General features: G+C 42.4%; 2 protein-coding genes and 1 pseudogene across 2 annotated transcripts in view; all 3 read left to right on the forward strand.

Annotated features, from left to right (window-relative positions):
• Positions 1-8546, forward strand: part of LOC108442155 (interferon-inducible GTPase 5-like) — a 27576-nt gene extending 19030 nt beyond the window's left edge. The window contains exon 4 of the mRNA XM_037545743.1: positions 8398-8546. The gene's annotated coding sequence lies outside the window, so the exon portion shown is untranslated. The remainder of the gene's footprint in view (positions 1-8397) is intronic.
• Positions 4339-8403, forward strand: LOC108442151 (annotated as a pseudogene).
• LOC108442144 (interferon-inducible GTPase 5-like) overlaps positions 4391-19658 on the forward strand; it is a 24730-nt gene continuing 9462 nt past the window's right edge. The window contains exon 1 of the mRNA XM_037545738.1: positions 4391-4440. The gene's annotated coding sequence lies outside the window, so the exon portion shown is untranslated. The remainder of the gene's footprint in view (positions 4441-19658) is intronic.

A 19658-nucleotide genomic window follows, 5' to 3' on the forward strand; every position in this document is an offset into this window, starting at 1 on the left:
AGGCTTAGCAGGTCCCTCATCAGTAGTGCATTCTAGGTCAAAGGAGTCACCATAAGCTGGCAATCTGGTCTTATTCTTTGTACTCTCAACTGTACTAATCAGCCCTCTGCCCTTGCCAATGACTGGTGTACAAACATCATACAGTTTATACTCCTTACCTGCCATATCTTTAACTGTGTGAATTTTTGTGTATGAGATAATGGACGAAATAAAATAAGGAAATAAAAATATCTCATAAATTGTAGCTGTGCATGGAAAAGAGATTGGCAATGTCAATAACTCATTTATCACTTACAAAAATCACAGATCGGCGGTGGCTGATCGGGGCAAATCTTCAGAAGAACTGCAGATTTTTGTTTTTCTAATAAAAATAAAATACTTATTATAAATTCTGTTGACTGGCTGAAATCATTTACTTCAAGTAATCAACCTGTCCTCCCAAAACTCTAAAACCTCTTCAGATCTCCAAGATTCTTGAGACATTTGTCATTAGCACTTCTTACATTACTTGGATGTCTCCATGGATCACCACCTTATCGTGGTGGAGGGGTTTGCGTGCTTGAATGATCCTAGGAGCGATGTTGTCTGGAGCAAAAGCTCCTGGTAGGGACTCCCATGGCAAACTGGTCCTAGGTGACAGGTCAGACAAAGTGTGATCCATAATAACCCCTATGAAAAGACAATACCCTGCCCCGATCTTTATTCTTTTCTGGAGTTGCCCATGGTGAGAGGCGGCGGGCAGGTGTGGGCTTTCTCATAGCCCCTCGACTCGGCGCCTGTATGTTGGGGTTTTCTCTGGTGGACGAGAGGGTAGTTTACCTATGCCTTCGGGTTGGGGAACGGGTCCTGACTGCTGTCTGTGCTTATGCAACGAACAGCAGTTCAGAGTACCCAGCCTTCTTAGAGTCCTTGGGAAGGGTGCTTGAAAGTGCTCCTCCTGGGGACTCTATTGTCCTACTGGGGGAATTTAACGCTCACATGGGCAATGACAGTGAGACCTGGAGGGGTGTAATTGGGAGGAATGGCCTCTCTGATCTGAACCCGAGTGGTGTTCAGTTTTTGGACTTCTGTGCAAACCACAATTTGTCCATCATGAACACCATGTTTGAACACAAGGATGTACATAAGTGCACATGGCACCAGGACACACTAGGCTGCAGTTCAATGATTGACTTTGTAGTCGTGTCATCAGACTTGCAGCCATGTGTTTTGGACACTCAGGTAAAGAGAGGAGCTGAGCTGTCAACTGATCACCACCTGGTGGTGAGTTGGATCAGGTGGTGGGAAGGTGCCAGTCAGACCAGGCAAGCCCAAATGTATAGTGAGGGTTTGCTGGGAACGTCTGGCAGAAGAACCTGTCAGATTGATCTTCAACTCACACCTCTGTCAGAACTTTGACCAGATATCGGGGGAGGTGGGGGACATTGGCTCAGAATTCCGTTCCTCCGTTGTTGAAGCGGCTGACTGTAGCTGTGGCCCCAAGGTAGTTGGTGCCTGTCGGGGCGGTAATCCTCGAACTCGGTGGTGGACACCCCAGGTGAGAGATGCCGTCAAGCTGAAGAAGGAGTCCTACCGGGCATGCTTGGCCTTTGGGACACCTGTGGGACAGGCCAAGCAATCTGCGGCTTCAGTCATCGCCAAGGCAAAAACCCGTGTATGGGAAGAGTTTAGTGAGGCCTTGGAAAGTGACTTTAAGTCGGCTCCGAAAAGATTCTGGCAAACCGTCAGGCCACTCAGAAGGGGAAAGCAGTGTGCCACTAGCACTGTATATAGTGGAGATGGTATGCTGCTGACTTCGAATGAAGACGTCATTGGGCAGTGGAAGGAATACTTTGAGGACCTTCTCAATCCCACCGACATGTTCTCCAGTGAGGAGGCAGAGTCTGGGGACATGGGAATAGGCTTGTCCATTACTGATGCCGAAGTCGCTAAGGTAGTTAAGAAGCTCCTTGGTGGTAAGGCTCCAGGGGTGGATGAGATCCGCCCTGAGTTCCTCAAGGCTCTGGATGTTGTGGGGCTGTCTTGGCTGACACGCCTTTTCAACATTGCGTGGACATCGGGGGCGGTGCCACTGGATCGGCAGACTGGGGTGGTGGTGCCTCTTTTTAAAGAAGGGGACCGGAGGGTGTGTTCCAACTACAGGGGAATCACACTCCTCAGCCTCCCTGGTAAGGTATATGCAGGGGTACTGGAGAAGAGAGTCTGGCTTATAGTCGAACCTCGGATCCAGGAGGAGCAGTGCGGGTTCCGCCCTGGTCGTGGAACACTGGACCAACTCTTCGCCCTCACCCTCTGGAGGGTTCATGGGAGTTTGCCCAACCAGTCCACATGTGCTTTGTGGATTTGGAGAAGGCATTCGACTGTGTTCCCCGGGGTATTCTGTGGGAGGTGCTTCGGGAGTACGGGGTTCATGGCTCTTTTCTACGAGCCATTCAGGCCCTGTACAAACAAAGCAGGAGTTTGGTTCGCATAGCCGGCAGTAAGTCAGACTCGTTCCCAGTGAGAGTTGGACTCCGTCAGGGCTGCCCTTTGTCACCGATTCTATTCATAATTTTTATGGATAGAATTTCTAGGCGCAGTCAGGGGATGGAGGGTGTCCAGTTTGGTGACCTCAGGGTCACATCGCTGCGTTTTGCAGATGATGTGGTCCTATTGGGGACATCAGGCTCCAAACTTCAGCTTTCGCTGGGTCGGTTTGCAGCCGTGTGTGAAGCGGCCAGGATGACAATCAGTACCTCTAAATCCAAGACCATGGTTCTCAGGCGGAAAAGGGTGGAGAGCCCTCTCTGGGTCGGGGATAGGCTCTTGCCTCAAGTGGAGGAGTTCAAGTATCTCGGGGTCTTGTTCACAAGTGATGGTACAAGGGAGCGGGAGATTGACAGGCGGATTGGTGCTGGGTCAGCAGTGATGCGGGCTCTTTACCGGTCTGTTGTGGTAAAGAAAGAGCTGAGCCATAAGGCAAGGCTCTCGATTTACTGGTCGATCTACGTTCCCACCCTCACCTATGGTCATGAGCTTTGGGTAATGACCAAAAGAATAAGATCGCTAATACAAGCGGCTGAAATTAGTTTCCTCCGCAGGGTGTCTGGACTCTCCCTTAGAGATAGGGTGAGAAGTTCGGTCATCCGGGAGGGACTCGGAGTAGAGCCGCTGCTTCTTCACGTCGAGAGGAACCAGCTGAGGTGGTTCGGGCATCTGATTAGGATGCCTCGGGAGGTGTCACAGGCAAGTCCACCTGAGAGGAGACCCCGGGGAAGACCCAGGACACGCTGGCGTGACTATATCGCCCAGCTGGCCTGGGAGCGCCTCGGAATTCCCCTTGGAGACCTAGTGGAAGTGGCTGGGGAAAGGGAGGTCTGGGCCTCATTGCTTAGGATGCTGCCCCCGCAACCCGAACCCCAGAGAAGCGGAAGATAATGAATGGATGGCTGGATGGATGGACATTACTTGGAGATCCTCTACGCTGACTGTGGCACTAAAACATTTTCTGAAATCAAAGACATCCTGCCCTGTCCACACCGTGACAATGACCAGACATACAGTCGTCAGGAGAGCCCACTTTAGACAGGGCAAGTAAAAAGGCACAAGAGCAGATTGAACGTCTGCTTAATGTCTCACTCAATGTAGCTGTAACTGGAGAATCACGGGCAGGAAAGTCAACCTTTATCAATGCATCAAGAAATCTGGATGATGAAGATGAAGGAGCAGCTAAAACTGGAGTTACTCAAACCACCACTGAACCAACACCTTACACTTAAGAAGAAACTCTCTCAAAAATCAGAGAAAACTGTCAAGAGAACTTAAAGGAATTCGGAAATCCCAAAGTTTTCCTGATTTCCTCCCTGGATCTTTCTGAATTTGATTTCGACTGGCTGGTAGCCACACTGCTATCAGAGCTCCCACAGCATAAGCAGTTCGCTCTGCTGCTGTCGGTGCCGGTCAGTTCTGTGGCTATTCTAGAGGAAAAAGTGAAAATGTTTGAGAAAGAGATCTGGGCTGCAGCTCTTCTGTCTGCTGGAATTGCAGTGGCCCCGGTGCCCAGTCTGACATTCACTTGGTGATATGGCTATTATAGGGTCTTTCTTCACAAAGTGCTACTACGCCTTTTGTCTTGATGACAAATCACTAGAAAAGCTCTCAGAACGAGTGAACAAGCCAGATTTGACGACCCTTGAAAAGTCCCCTCTACTAAAAGAACTTGCACAAACCTCAGTGATCAGAATGGGAGTTTCAGCATTGGGAGAGTCTTTGTGTAGTTTGATTCCTGTTGCTGGCAGCGCCGCAGCAGCAGTCATGTCTTTCACTATGACACGTGATCTGCTTCAGAAAAGCCTGAAAGAGCTGGCAGATGAAGCCAGAATGGTGCTGAGAGAGGCAGGATTAGAGTGACGAGAACACCCTGAGATACATCAGGAGAAAGTACAACTGATTGAAATACAAGTAAGTAAATAAGTAAATTTAGTAAAAAAGTAAGAGTGAATATGTATGTATGTATATTATATACACACACCTGAGATCATTCTTCTAGTGATTGTTCTAAATGTCTGTTCTAATTGTTCTAAAACAATGAAAAGTAATTCTCTGTTGCACAATGAAATATTCTTGTAACAAAGGTTTATAGTTTTCAGCTTCATTTATGCTCTTAAATACCTAAGAAATGTCCTTTTTGTACCAGAATGCTTGTGGTTTGTTATCTATGCTTATATGTTGACTTTACTGATGAGTACTCACGTCTTTTTCTCCGCTTTTTATTTTACCAGTAACCACTTTGGTAGAATACGGTCTCACAAGTACTCGTCTACTTAGAAACTAGTTTACAATTTTCCTGTTTCAACAATATATTTTCTCACTAGTATCTAAACGCTTTCACCCATAAATCTGAAAACAATGGCCTAAATATTACAGAACTTTTAAACAACAAAAGACCCTCATAAGTTTGTTTAAACTTCAAGTTCAGAGCAGAAACCCTATTCCTAGAAGAAGACGATGGCTTCATTTCAAGATACAGGCATAAATCACAAAAGCAGACTCTGTCTTTTTTCCGTTCTCACTCACACAGGAAATGTGTGCATCCTGTTTTTAAAAGATTTAAAAGATTCAACCAGCAGTGTGCTGGGTTCTGTATCTTCTGCAGATTACACTGTTGCCAGGAAGAAGGTTAATGCTGTTTGTTTAAAGCTATATACTTGACTGAAATAAACATATAGCTGAGCTTAAAATCAGAATAGAAAAATCTGAATCCTCGGTTGGAAGACTCTTCGGCGGGTTTCTGAAGCAGCTTGTTTTGTCTCCTCTGGAATTCGAACTGCAGAAAAGATCACCAAATCAGTTTCCAGGTCACGGAAGAGAGATTGGTGGGTAAAATCAGTAACTTTTAAAAAATTAATTATTTTTAGAGTTACTGGATGCAGCCAACATCTGTCTGATCTGTCACAGCCTACCTGTGAATCAAGAGAGGACAGCAATGTAAGCTGGCTCTGCAGAGAAAACCTGATTTACTTGGATTAGTGGCTTCTGTCACAACCACAATTTCAAGCTTAAAAGCAGCGTAACTGAAGGTAGGAGAATATGCAATGTGTCTACAAGCTTTTAACCAATGTGGTGGAAAATCGTGACAAAAAAATGAATGTGAGCCTCTGAGTCTTTATCAAAGTGAGTAACAAGTTTATTAAAAAGCGAACATGACAAAAAATGGATTCTCTCTCCCTTTCCTGTATCTTTCCTATATCTTTCCTAGCTGTGTGTTGTGCTTCTTATACCCTTCTGTCATTCCCCCGCCCTTACGTTCCTTTCATGGCAGTAAGCATTAGTCAGCGTTATTCTCAATTGTACACCATTCTCTTACATGTTTATCTTATACGACCTGTTTACAGCGAGCAGCCAAGCAAAACATCCAGAATCGACCCGTAGCCTTGTGGCTAGGCGTTACGGCTCTCTCGCTGCCTCTATCTTCACACTCTGCTTCTGTTCTCATAGCGAGGTCACTTCCCCTTATCTCATGAGACACAAAACAATCCCGCTACCTCTCGGGCCCCTGTGACATTTAGAATCATCCTTAAGCATAATAGCTGAAAAGGCATATTTCAACACTATTAAATACATTTCCACGACACCAACTTAGAAAGCAGGCTACAACTTTGATTGACTCAATGACTTCTAAACTTTTTTTTGAGTGTTACATGTTTTGTCATTCAAGCCACACTGTAAAAAAGTGACACATACGCAGTGGTGAATGAAGTCAAGTACCATGTACCTGAGTTAAAGTCGAGACCCCCAGGCATCGTTTCTCTCTCATGCAGTGAGAGCAGGTAGAATGTGATGTGTCACTGCAAACACGACAGGCTGCACCACGAGCCCATGGTGTCACATGTGGCCCGGCGGGATTGCAGACAGGCTGGCTGGTTCGCTCGGACACCCTTTCTAACACACTGAGAACACACTCCAGTGCATTTGAACCACTTGCAACATTTTCATTAGCTTTTGAGAAATTACTGGAAATGCACTGAGCTGCATTAACAACTGTGCATCCTACCTCAGTGGTTTCTTCAGGGCTAACAGCTGCAGCAGCTGTGGCAACCTGGAGCATAAGGGGTCTCAACATGCGAGGAGCTTTGCGTGACAGACTTTCCCTTTGATGTTCATCTATGGCCTCTTGAACTTCTTCACATGATCACTTAGTCATGGGCTTACACTTGAATACGCTGGACACCCTGCACAGGTCACCAGTCCATCGCAGGGCAGACAAAAAACACGTTTTATTTTGAGGGGCTTTTACAGAAAAATAATTTTTTAAAGTAAAATTTATTTCATGCAGTTACTGAATTAGCCTTACAAATTGGCCATGGAAATTCAGATGGACAAACCAAAATAAACCCTGGATTTAAAAAGAGGGTAATAAGTAAAAATCATTCTAAAACTGCCGAAGAAAGAAATAATTTGTGAGAAAATAAAATTAGCTTAGCTGCTCATGAGTCTTTTTTCATGTTTTCAAGTGTGTGAGCGAATGAAAACATTTTGTAAGGGAACACAATGGGGTTGCAACTTTTTGTTATTGCAATGGCACTTAGGCGAAACATAATTATTCATTTACGGAGTAAAGTGGGTTAGATACAGTTATGCCATATGTGCAAAGTTCACCCATCTATCCTTGACTCCACTGAAATTCTCAATGTTCATTTTTCTTTTTGGCAGCATTTGGACCTCCTCTACACTGTCTGCCATGTCCACACCGTGACAATGACCAGCCGACGTTCTGATGAAAGGGCAGCCAGACCGGCATCAGGAGAGCCCACTTTACAAAGAGCACAAGAGCAGATTGATCGTTTGCTTAATGTCTCACTCAATGTAGCTGTAACTGGAGAATCAGGGGCAGGAAAGTCAACCTTTATCAATGCATTTAGAAATCTGGGTAATGAAGATGAAGGAGCAGCTGAAACTGGAGTTAATGAAACCACCACTGAACCAACTCCTTACACACACCCCACAATGCCAAATGTGACACTTTGGGACCTGCCAGGAGTCGGAACCCCTAATTTCAAAGCAAAGACATATGCTAAGGCAATGAAGTTTGACACGTATGACTTCTTCCTTATCATCTCATCATGTAGATTCAAGGAGAATGACCTCATGCTGGCCAAAGATCAAAAAAAGAAAAAAGCAGTTTTACTTCATCAGATCAAACATAGACATTGATATTGCAAATGAAGAAAACAAAAGGGGCTTTAACAGAGAAGAAACTCTCTCAAAAATCAGAAGAAACTGTGAGGAAAACCTAACAGATTTTGGAGATTCCAAAGTTTTCCTCATAAACTGCAGGGATCTTACTGCATTTGATTTTGAGGAGCTTGTTGAAACTCTAAATTCAGAGCTCCCTCAACATAAGCAAGATGCTCTGCTGTTGTCTGTGCCGGTCAGTTCTGTGGCTATTCTGGAGAAAAAAGTGAAGATTGTTGAGAAAGTAATCTTGGGTGTAGCCACTGTGTCTGGAGGAATTGCAGTGGCTCCGGTGCCTGGCCTGTCATTCGCATGTGATATGGTTATCGTGGGGTCATTCTTTATCACGTGCTACCACATCTTTGGGCTTGATGACAAATCACTAGAAAAGCTCTCAGAACGAGTGAACAAGCCAGATTTGAAGAACCTGGACAAGTCCCCTCTATTAAAGAAGCTTGCAGAAAACTCAGTGAATATCAGCATCAGCAGTGGGCAGAATATCAGCATCAGCAGTGGGAGAGTTCCTGTGTAGTTTGGTTCCTGTTGCTGGCAGCGCCGCAGCAGCAGCCATCTCTTTCACTACGACACGTGATCTGCTTCAGATAGGCCTGAAAGAGCTGGCAGATGAAGCCAGAAAGGTGCTGAGAGAGGCAGGATTACAGTGATGAGAACACCCTGAGATACATCAGGAAAAAGTACAACTGAAGGAGAGTAAAAGACCAAATCACCGGTCGTGCACACACACGCACACACACACACACACACACACGCACACACATACACACACACACACACACACGCACACACGCACACACATACATACGCACACACACACCACATATATACACTCACCGGCCACTTTATTAGGTAAACTGTTCAATTGCTTATTAACACAAATAGCTGATCAGCCAATCACACGGCCGCAGCTCACTGCATTTAGGCATGTAGAGGTGGTCAAGACGACTTGCTGAAGTGCAGACCGAGCATCAGAACGGGGAAGAAAGGGGATTTAAGGGACTTTGAACGTGGCGTGGTTGTTGGTGCCAGACGGGCTGGTCTGAGTATTTCAGAAACTGCTGATCTGTTGGGATTTTCACGCACAACCATCTCTAGAGTTCACAGAGAACGGTCCGAAAAAGAGGAGATATCCAGTGAGCAGTCAGTCGTGTGGACGAAAATGCCTTGTTGATGTGAGGGGTCAGAGGAGAATGGGCAGACTGGTTCCAGATGATAGAAAGGCAACAGGAACTCCAATAACCAACCAAAACCTCTGAGGAACGTTTCCAACACCTTGTTGAAAGTCTGGCACGAAGAATTAAGGCAGTTCTGAAGGCAAAAGGGGGTCCAACATTTTACTAGCAAGGTGTACCTAATAAAGTGGCAGGCGAGTGTATATAAAGTGCCCAATGATTTTGAGTTCCCTTGCAAGTGTGTATATACACACAGATATTTGTACACACATGTATGTACAAAAGTTGGCACGCTGTGCAGAATGTAAATAAAAATATAATGTGATGATATCATGTAAACCACATTTTTAAAGGAAAATTGTACAAAGACATCATATCAAACGTTCAAACTGTGAAATCTTATTGCATTTTGAAAAATATATGCACATTTTGAATTTGATGCCAACAACATGTTCCAATAAAGTTGGGACGGGGGCGTGTTCACCGCTGTGTCCATCACCTCTGCTTAAAAAGACGTCGTCTGGACGGCAGCAGATGTTGATAAAACATGTTTATATCATTCAGCTTTAATGGAGCCTTCACAGATGAGCAGGTCACCCAGGCCATGTGCACTAATGCCCCCTAAACCATCATGAATACTGGCTTTAGAACTGAGCACTGATAACAAGCTGAGTGGTCTTCAGCCCGGAGGACACAGTGTCCATGATTTCCAATAAAGAATTTCAAATGTTGATTCTGTCGGACCGCCGGACACTTTTCCGCTTCCCCTCAGTCCATTTTAAATGAGCTCAGGCCCAGAGAAGGTGGCAGCGTTTCTGGATCCTGTTTATATTTGGGTTCTTCTTTGTGTTTTAGAGTTTAACAGCGTTTGTGGATGCAGTGATGAACTGTGTTCACAGACAGTGGTTTTCAGAAGTGTTTCTGAGCCCATGCAGTGATTTCCACTACAGAATCATGTCTGTTTTTAATGCAGTGCTGCCTGAGGGCCCAAAGATCACGGCCAGCAGATACTGGTTTTCAGCCTCGTCCCTCACAGACAGAGATTTCTCCAGATTCTCTGAGTCCTTAATGATGTTCTGCACCGTAGACGATGAAAAGCAGAAGCTCTTTGCTGTTTTATGTTGAGAAACGTTCTTCTTGAGTTGTTGCTCTATTTGATCGGTCAGTCTTTCACAGAGTGGTGACCCCTCCTCCTCTTTACTGCTGAAAGACTCTGCCTCTCTGAGATGTCCTTTAATAGCCAATCATGCTACTGCCCTGCTGTCAATCAACCACCAGGTGTTTTTTTAGCATCACACAACTTTACCCACCTTTTGTTGCCCCATTACAGCTTTTCTGGAACGTGTTGTTGGCATCAAATTCAAAAAGGGCAAATATTTTTCAAAAAACAATAAAATTTCTCAGTTTCAACATTTGATTTGTTGTCTTTGTGCTATTTTCAATAAAATATAGGGTTTAAATGATCTGCACATCGTTGCATTTTATTTATATTTAAATTTTGCGCAGCGCCCCAACTTTTTTGGAAATGGGGTTGTATATAAATAAATATTACTGTTGTCAGAACAAAATCTCATATCTCCAGTTTTGTTGTTTTTCAGTTTTTGACATAATCTGAAAATGCCTGTTACTCTTTACTTGGTGTGTAAACTTCATGAGGACCACAGAAAATGGCCCAGAATTAAGAAGTTTGTTTTTTCCTTTTTTCCTGTAACGGCGGATTAAAAATGTTCCGTTTCTAATGAAATGTTGATACATTACAAGACCGCTACTGATATACAAATAAATAAATAAATAAATTAATTAATTAATTAATGTCTCCATGTCGAAGTCTTGGTTCAAAATCAATGATTATGCATTCACACACCATCCGACCGCTTCATTAAGCACACCTCTCTTTTCCCAAATAGATTCTTTTTCTAATGATTGTTCTAAATGTCTCTTCTAATTGATCTACATCAATTAAAAGTGCATCTCTGATTTACAATTTAATTCACAATTAAATATTTTTGTAAGGTATATGTATAAGAATATGTATTAGTATATATGTATAAGAAATTTCCTTTCATACCAAACTTTGTACCAGAATGTTTCTGAATTATTATCTCTGTTTATATGTTGATTTGACTGATCAATGTTCATCTTATCAATATCCTTGTGTTTTTCCTCACTTTTGTTCAATAACATTTCCCGAATAAAATTTTAATGTTAAATAATGTCTTCTCTCAGTGATTTGTGTGTCTACACCAAAACAACTAAAACAAGATTTGGACCACATCGCAACACAAGCTGAAAGCAGAGATTATTTGAAGGGTGCAGGGTGTAAAATTGTTGTATACAGTTTGTTCTAGATGAAGAAATTTGGTTGGATAGTGTAGTGGTTAACACCTCTGCCTTCTACGCTGTAGACTAGGGTTCAATCCCCCACCAGGGTAAGCCCCCTACACTATACCAATAAGAGTCCTTTGGCAAGACTCCTAACACCACATTTGCCGTAAATGTAAATGAAATGAGCTTCAGACTAAAACACAGAATGCCAGCAGTGTTGTCCATACAACATAAGCCATAGGGGGAAAGTGTCATCTATTGCTCTTACTCCTCCCTGACTTGCAGGTAAGAAGTAAATCTCAAGTCTTGAGACTCAAGTCCTGAGTCAGTACAAGCAAGTCTCAAGAGCCCAGAGTCTTAAATGAGTCCGTGTGCATTCTTCAGCAGATGGCATTTTAACATGGAACACTAAAGTTCATGGTAACTGTACTAAAGTCAGTCTAATAATAATTACAACCCTATGGGTTACAATCGTAACGTGGAGCGTGGTAGCGGACGCATGTGCGGAGGTAAGCAACTTTTATTGAGGGCAAAAGCAAAGTCAGGGTCATTATGCTCCAGGGTCAACGAGCCAATACAGAGATCAGAATCCAACTAAACACAGACAGGGACTCAAATTACAATACATACAACTACAAAGACCAGCAGCAAGTCACGTGAGTTAGCTGCAAATTTCTCATGCAGCTGTTTTTTGTGAGTACCACTTACTTTTCCAGCCTATTGTTGCCCCTGTCCAACTTTTTCTAGATGTAAATGAGTTAATGTTTTTCATGAAATGGTAAAAGGTCTTACTCTCAGCATCTGATACGTGCTCTACGTTCTACTGTGAACAAAATGTGGCTCTTAAGATTCGAAATTCATTCGATTCTGTTTTCATTTACATTTATTCACATTTTACACAGCGTCCCAACTTTTTTGGTGTAAAAAAGTAATAGAATTTGTAAGGCTTGTTGTCTTAGAAGGATTTTGAAATGGTCAATAAGCTTCTTCACATTAACTGAGTTGGAAAACACTTGTTTACAAACAGGATCTATCAGTTCTTTCACTTTCTCCTTCCACAGTAATTTGGAAGACCTTGCCAAGTGTGCCACACCCATATTTCACCCCCCACTTCAGTTATCTGTTTCATAACAAGACCGGCTGCTGAAGCTGTGCAGCTCAATAGCTCTCTCGCACTCCCCATACAAGCATCCACTATGCTTCTCTTATGTTCACAAAACATGTGTAATAAATTATAATGTAAACATATATAGCAAAAATGTAAACAGACTATAACTGATTTCAAGTTACAAAGCTTAAAGTATTGCAGAGAATCACTTAAGCTACTGAACTCTGCTGCTTCATTTAAGTATAAACGCTGTACACAACAGTGCCACCAGTCGGCGCTCGGGAAACATGAAAAAAAGAACGGAATTAATACAACTTAAAAAACACATTGTGACCGTACAGCGTCTTAACCAACATATTAGAGCCCAACAGATCTCAGATATTTCATTTAAATCCACCTTACAAACACTTAAGGCATGAACATACCTGTACAACAGTAGCAGGGGGCAGTAGTGAGCTCAGGCAGCCAGAATAGCTCTCTGGCACCCCCTACAGTCAAACGTGAGCTAAACATCAAAGTTCCATTCAAATTCATCATAAATTTATCACACACCATTAAACATATTCTGTGTCTCTAGCTTTACGTTCTATGTGCCGTTTTAAGTGAAATTCATGGCTTTTATATGTTTAGTTAGACATTTTAGGAGGAGAGCTATTCAGCACGTCTTACACACACAAGCATCCACTATGCTTCTAACAACCCGGGTAAAACTGCCGCGGGTGCTGGACTCTGGGTGTCACAGTAACTGAGGCCTCAGCTGCAACGTGCAGGAGGAAGAAAACCTGTAAGAGAAAATGTCTCACTACTTAACTACTAACTTTTCATTACAAAGACATCAATTAGAAAACTGACATTTTTAGTGAAGTTCACATTACAAATATCTCAAAATTATTACAGCAAAAATACATTTAAAAAGTTAATTAAAAAAATAAAAGTAATAACTTCAGCTACAAATCCATGAAACTGAAAGCAATGCAGCAGACAAGGGGCAAAACATGAGGAAAGTGATAAGGCAGGGAAGAGCAGGAGCGAGAGAAGGCCAGTCTGACGCAAAGAACCATAAGATGAAGGCGTGGCAGCGTCACTTCAGATTACAGGTTACCTGTTAACATGACTAACCTAATCCAAAGCATTACTATATTAGAGTAACATAATCTGATTACTTTCTGTTCCTCTTGGACTGTCCTTTTTGGGTCATATCATAAAACAGACTGTAAAATTTTCTATGTATATATATAAACTGAGATGTTTGTACAGCAGAGTGTACAAACCTGATTTACTTGGATTAGTGGCTTCTGTCACAACCACAATTTCAAGCTTAAAAGAATCTGAATGATGAGACAGTTGACCAGTTGAAACGTGAACTCAATGAAATTATTAACACATCCTCCTTGCCAGAGAACTTTGCGAATGACAAATATCTCATCTTGGCACAAATTCTGGCTCAGCGCTTAGAAAACTGGGGAAGCACACTGAGTAGGAGAAAGAGAAGGAAGAGTCAGACGTCAGAAAGGAGGCAGTCCTCACAGCAGCAGACTGAAGAGCTGGAGACAGTGGACGGTGCTATGGAGGCCGAGTGGTCGGACTTAGACTTTTGCGTTAAAAAGAAACTAGCAGATCATCCCAGTTTAGAAAGTTGTAAAATCTTGGGGAACATGCTGCCACGCAATGAGAGCACAGGGGGGAAAATTCTGCGCAAGGGCTGTCCTTTGACCCCTATTCTGTGTGAGCTTCTTCAGGAATACGGGTCAGACCCACACTCCAGCAAGAATTAGGTCCAAGTGATCGGATGCTGGGGTGGCACGGTGGCGCAGGGTAGTGCTGTTGCCTCGCAGCGAAAAGGGCTGGGTTCAGTTCCCCAGCCGGGCGACCAGAGTCCTTTCTGTGTGGAGCTCACATGTTCACCCCAAGCCTCGTAGATTTCATCCAGCAAGTGCTGGGATAAGTGGGTTGATTGGTTGGATGGCTGAATGAATGAATGGCTGAATGAATGAATGAATGAATGGCTGAATGAATGGCTGGCTGAATGAATGAATGGCTGAATGAATGAATGGCTGGCTGAATGAATGAATGGCTGAATGAATGAATGGCTGAATGAATGAATGAATGGCTGAATGAATGAATGAATGGCTGAATGAATGAATGGCTGGCTGAATGAATGAATGGCTGGCTGAATGAATGAATGGCTGAATGAATGAATGAATGGCTGAATGAATGAATGGCTGGCTGAATGAATGGCTGGCTGAATGAATGAATGGCTGAATGAATGAATGGCTGGCTGAATGAATGAATGGCTGGGTGAATGAATGAATGAATGGCTGAATGAATGAATGAATGGCTGAATGAATGAGACAGGAAGAACTTTCCCCAGTCTAACAGTAGGGATAACAGAATGCCAAGAGCTGAGAAACAACAATACAGAAACTTCTCAAATTAAACTACAGACGAATTATAAAACATTCATTAGCACGGCGGGGGGGGGGGTTTATTTTATGAAATTACAGGCAGTATATTTATCGCTATTGTGATAAATCACACCACGTTGTGTTTTTCTGCGTGCATTGCGGACGTCATCAGTGTTTAAAGATCACTGACCACCCGCATGTTTCATTATAAAGAGAGTGTAATTAATCCTGTTTACCAGCGCAGCGTGTTAAAGGGGAACTCCACGGATTTTTCTGTTGTTTTAGCAATTCCGTTGCTGTGATGTAAACAAAGTCCTTCAAAGTGTGCAGTGTAAAATGATTTGTTACCAACTCTTTCTTTAGACAGGAACCAGGCGTCGCCATGACTACAACACAGACATAGACACTTTATTTACCATCCAGAACCTCCAGAGAACCTACACGAGTCTTCTGAGCTTATATGGAATGTTGATGATGGAAAATAGTGGAAAATCTGGAATAATGAGTTTTCTTTGGGGACTATTTTGCCGCACAGCGCCCTGCATGTCTCCCTCCACCATAAATGGACTAAATAGAAGCACATCTAATCCATCCGTGGTGGGGTGGGGTGGGGGGGGTTATTCAGTAAGAAACATCGGGTAGCAAACAGCACGCCCTGCTCCTCTCAGTTACCAAACAGAGCTGGAAGTGATGAAGTTGTTATTATAATCTTATTGTATGCCTATGGAATCACTGCTGAGTCACCAAACTCTTTATATAGAGATGAGATTTGAACCAAGTCCCTTTAACTTCCCTCTGAACATGAGGGAATCCAGTGAAATTTCTCCCTCTGCTGGTGAAAATCATAAACATCATTTATTCTTGCCATATTTAACTTCTTCTTCTTCTTCTTCTGCCTGCTCCCTTTAGGGGTCGCCACAGCGGATCATCTGCCTCCATCTTGCCCTGTCCACTGCCTCCTCTACTTTCACACCAACCATCTCCATGTCCACCTTCACTACATCCATAAACCTTCTCTGAGGTCTACCTCTTCTCCTTCTACCCGGCAGCTCCATCTCCAACATTCTTTGCCCAATATATCCACTATTCCTCCTCAACACATGTCCAAACCATCTCAACCTGGCCTCTCTGGCTTTATCTCCAGACTGCTCCACCTTCACCGTCCCTCTGATCTGCTCATTTCTAATCTTGTCCATCCTTGTCTCTCCCAACAAAAATCTCAGCATCTTCATCTCCGCCACCTCCAGCTCAGCCTCCTGTCTTTTAGACAGAGCCACAGTCTCCAAACCGTCCATCATAGCAGAACGCACTGCTGTCTTGTAGACCTTCCCTTTCACTCTTGCTGCTGTCCTTCTGTCACACATCAGCCCTGACACCCGTCTCCACCCACTCCATCCTGCCTGCACCCTCTTCTTCAACCTCTTTTCTACACTGTCCATTGCTCTGGATGGTTGACCCAAGATATGTGAAGTCATCCAACTTTACGACCTCTACTCCTTGCATCTTCACCTTTCCTCCTGCCATATATGACAAACTGTCCAAATCTTTATTATTATTATTATTATTATTATTGAGAATAAACTGCAAAAGTACAACCACAGCAATGGACCATTAACTGCATTCTGGCTTGTTATGTTGCTTACTGACGTCTTTATCTATGTGTGGAGCAGAAGTCTAATGAGCTGCCTCAGTAAACTGTTGTGTAATGTGTGTATTGTGTTATCAGCTATTTGTGAGCCAGATATGACACACAAGATATGCTGGGTGCCCGGGAGGTGTTGTAGAGTCTATTCCTGCTGGTTCAGGTGAGCTAAACAGTACAGCAAGTCCAGCCAGAGCTTTGATGGGTGTCATTAATCAGCCGTCAGAGTTGTTTAATATGTTTGGTTCTGTTTAGAAGATTAACGCAGAAGCATATTTGATGAATATAGCATATAAAGGTATAGTACACATTAGTCTTCATTAATAAAACTCCAGTGATGATTTCACACGGTTAATTATACACACAGAGGCGTAAATCCAGCTGCAGCACAGGGACAGTGCCAGGGGTTACAGTCTACATCTATAAGCATATACAGCAGTAGTGTATTAACAAATCAACAAATATTCAGCACAGTACTGGCTCACCTTCACACTACTAACCAATGGTCATCATGTAAGCATGAACAATTCACTGTGATCTATGAATAAGATGGCATAAAGTGGTAAAATATACTAATATGTAGTCTACAAAGAATCACTCAGGCCACAAACAGCAAAGACTATCAATTAATACTCAGACGTATCAGTAATACAGCACAATACAGTACTGTAAACACAGCAAAATATAATAACCAAAAGTACTTTTGAACTTAAATAAGTCGCCTTGTGAAACTACTAGTGATTCCTGCGTTTATGATAAGGAGTAATTGCTGTGTAACGTTCTAGATGAAGCAGTTCAGGATTCTGTCGTTTCTATAGGGGTTTAATTGACGTGAGAAGCTCATACAGTGTAAGTGAAAGGAAAGGAAATGTTACGGTAGTTAGTCTTTATCAGGGGTGCTTTGACCTGCTGGTGGGCTCTGTGACCACAGGTGGTCGTGGGCCCAGTTTAAATACATACTATCTGTATGAGCTGCCATGGCTACACTGAGGTTCCTCCCTTTGTACAGAGAAGGCAACGCTGTCCCCTCACAGCAAGAAGGGGTTCGATTCTCCGGCCGGGCACCCAGAGTCCTTTCTAAGTGGAGTTTGTTCTCCATGTGTCCATTAACATGCGGTCAGGCCACACGCACAATCTAAGCCACTTATCCTTCTGGGTCATGGGGGCGTGCTGAACCTATCCCAGCGGTCATTGTGTGGAAGGCAGGAAACACCCTGGGCAGCCTGTCCATCACAGGGTGCAGTCAGGCCAACTGGAGATAATATATTGCCCCTCGGTGTGAGTGTGGGTGAATATGTGGCTGTGCGTCTGCCCTGTGGTGGACTGGCACCCGGAAAGTGGTGATTAGTAAGTGCTTTATTCTTTATTTGGACGCCCATAAGCTTCCACAAAGTGGCCACTAGTCTTCCTGGGGTCCACACAAGAGCAATTACAATCAAAATAAAACACACATCTTTAAACTCGCCCTGTATCATAAGAAAAACTAAAAACAGAAACAAAACTCAAAAATAAGTCAAATGCTAAAAAAAAGAAAGAATAAACAATAATAATTTACACTGAAGACCAAAATGTCCACAAAACAACAAAAAATCTAAAGTTCTAATTAAAGAACTATAACATTTATAAATGTTCCATTAAAAGTCCTACAACATCTATAAATGTTCCATTAAAAGTCCTACAACATCTCTAAATGTTCCATTAAAAGTCCTACAACATCTATAAATGTTCCATTAAAAGTCCTATAACATCTATGAATGTTCCATTAAAAGTCCTACAACATCTATAAATGTTCCATTAAAAGTCCTACAACATCTATAAATGTTCCATTAAAAGTCCTATAACATATATATAAATGTTCCATTAAAAGTCATACAACATCTATAAAAGTTCCATTAAAAGTCCTATAACATCTATAAATGTTCCATTAAAAGTCCTACAACATCTATAAATGTTCCATTAAAAGTCCTATAACATCTACAAATGTTCCATTAAAAGTCCTATAACATCTATAAATGTTCCATTAAAAGTCCTATAACATCTATAAATGTTCCATTAAAAGTCCTACAACATCTATAAATGTTCCATTAAAAGTCCTACAACATCTATAAATGTTCCATTAAAAGTCCTACACCAGCTCTAAAGGTTCTATAGCATCTATAAAAGGTTCATCAAATTTAGTTTGAGTAACTTTTTAAAATGTATGCAAACTGTTTGAGAGATGTTATCAGTTGGCAAACTGTACATGGAGTTTGTTCTTCACAAGCTCAACATCTGCACACTAATGTGCACTTTTAATGCAAGGCTTTTATTTTTAATTTTACAAAAAAACTAGTGAAGGTTGTACGGTTTATTGTCTAACAAGGATTTGGAAACGGTCAATAAGCTTCTTCACGTTTCAACCTGAATTTGGTTCAGAGTTCAAAGACACCTTAGTCCACAAACACAATCAATTGCTTCCTTCACTCCCTCCTTTCAGTAATTTGAGAGCACCTACTGAGAAAATACTGTTAATATAATACTACAGGTATTCATAATTTATTAATATAATACCCTCTATGCCTATGCCAATAGGACCAGACCTATTTTGTAGCCACACCCATTTAAGCACCATATTTCACCCCCACACTTCAGTTACCTGTTTCAAAACCCGACCGGCTGCTGAAGCGTGTGCATCTCGTTTTGAAGGTAAATTAACATCATGATTTTTATGTCACACTGTAAAAAACGATATGACACTCACTAGTTTATTAAAACAAGCGTTCTCATGACTGAGGCTGTAATGGGCTGCTGTGTTTCTGTGCGAGTAGTAAACATAGTAAGTAAGTAAACATTTATTTATATAGCACTTTTCTAAGCACAACTACAAAGTGCTTCCCAAACAACAAGTACTAAAAATAGAATGATAAAACAAAACAGATACATATAACTATAAAAATAGTACAGCTACATTCATAAACAACATAAAACTGACATAAAACCATAAAAACAATGCAGCACTATCCAATAAATAACAAAAGCATCACCTGTGACCAAAAGCTAATGAATAGAGATGCGTCTTGAGTCTTCCTTTAAAAATGTCCTTTGATCCAGCTAGTCTAACATCCAAAGGCAGAGCATTCCACAACTTGGGGGCACACACAGAAAAAGCACAATCTCCCTTTCGTTTCCGTTTTGTCCTAGGGACCACTAAGAGCCCCTGACTAGATGACCTTAGTGATCTGGTACTAGGATACGGTGATAATAACTCTGAGATATATTTTGGCACATCACCGTGC

This window comes from Pygocentrus nattereri, chromosome 16, assembly GCF_015220715.1.
Source record: "Pygocentrus nattereri isolate fPygNat1 chromosome 16, fPygNat1.pri, whole genome shotgun sequence".
In the NCBI taxonomy this organism is placed as follows: Eukaryota; Metazoa; Chordata; class Actinopteri; order Characiformes; family Serrasalmidae; genus Pygocentrus; species Pygocentrus nattereri.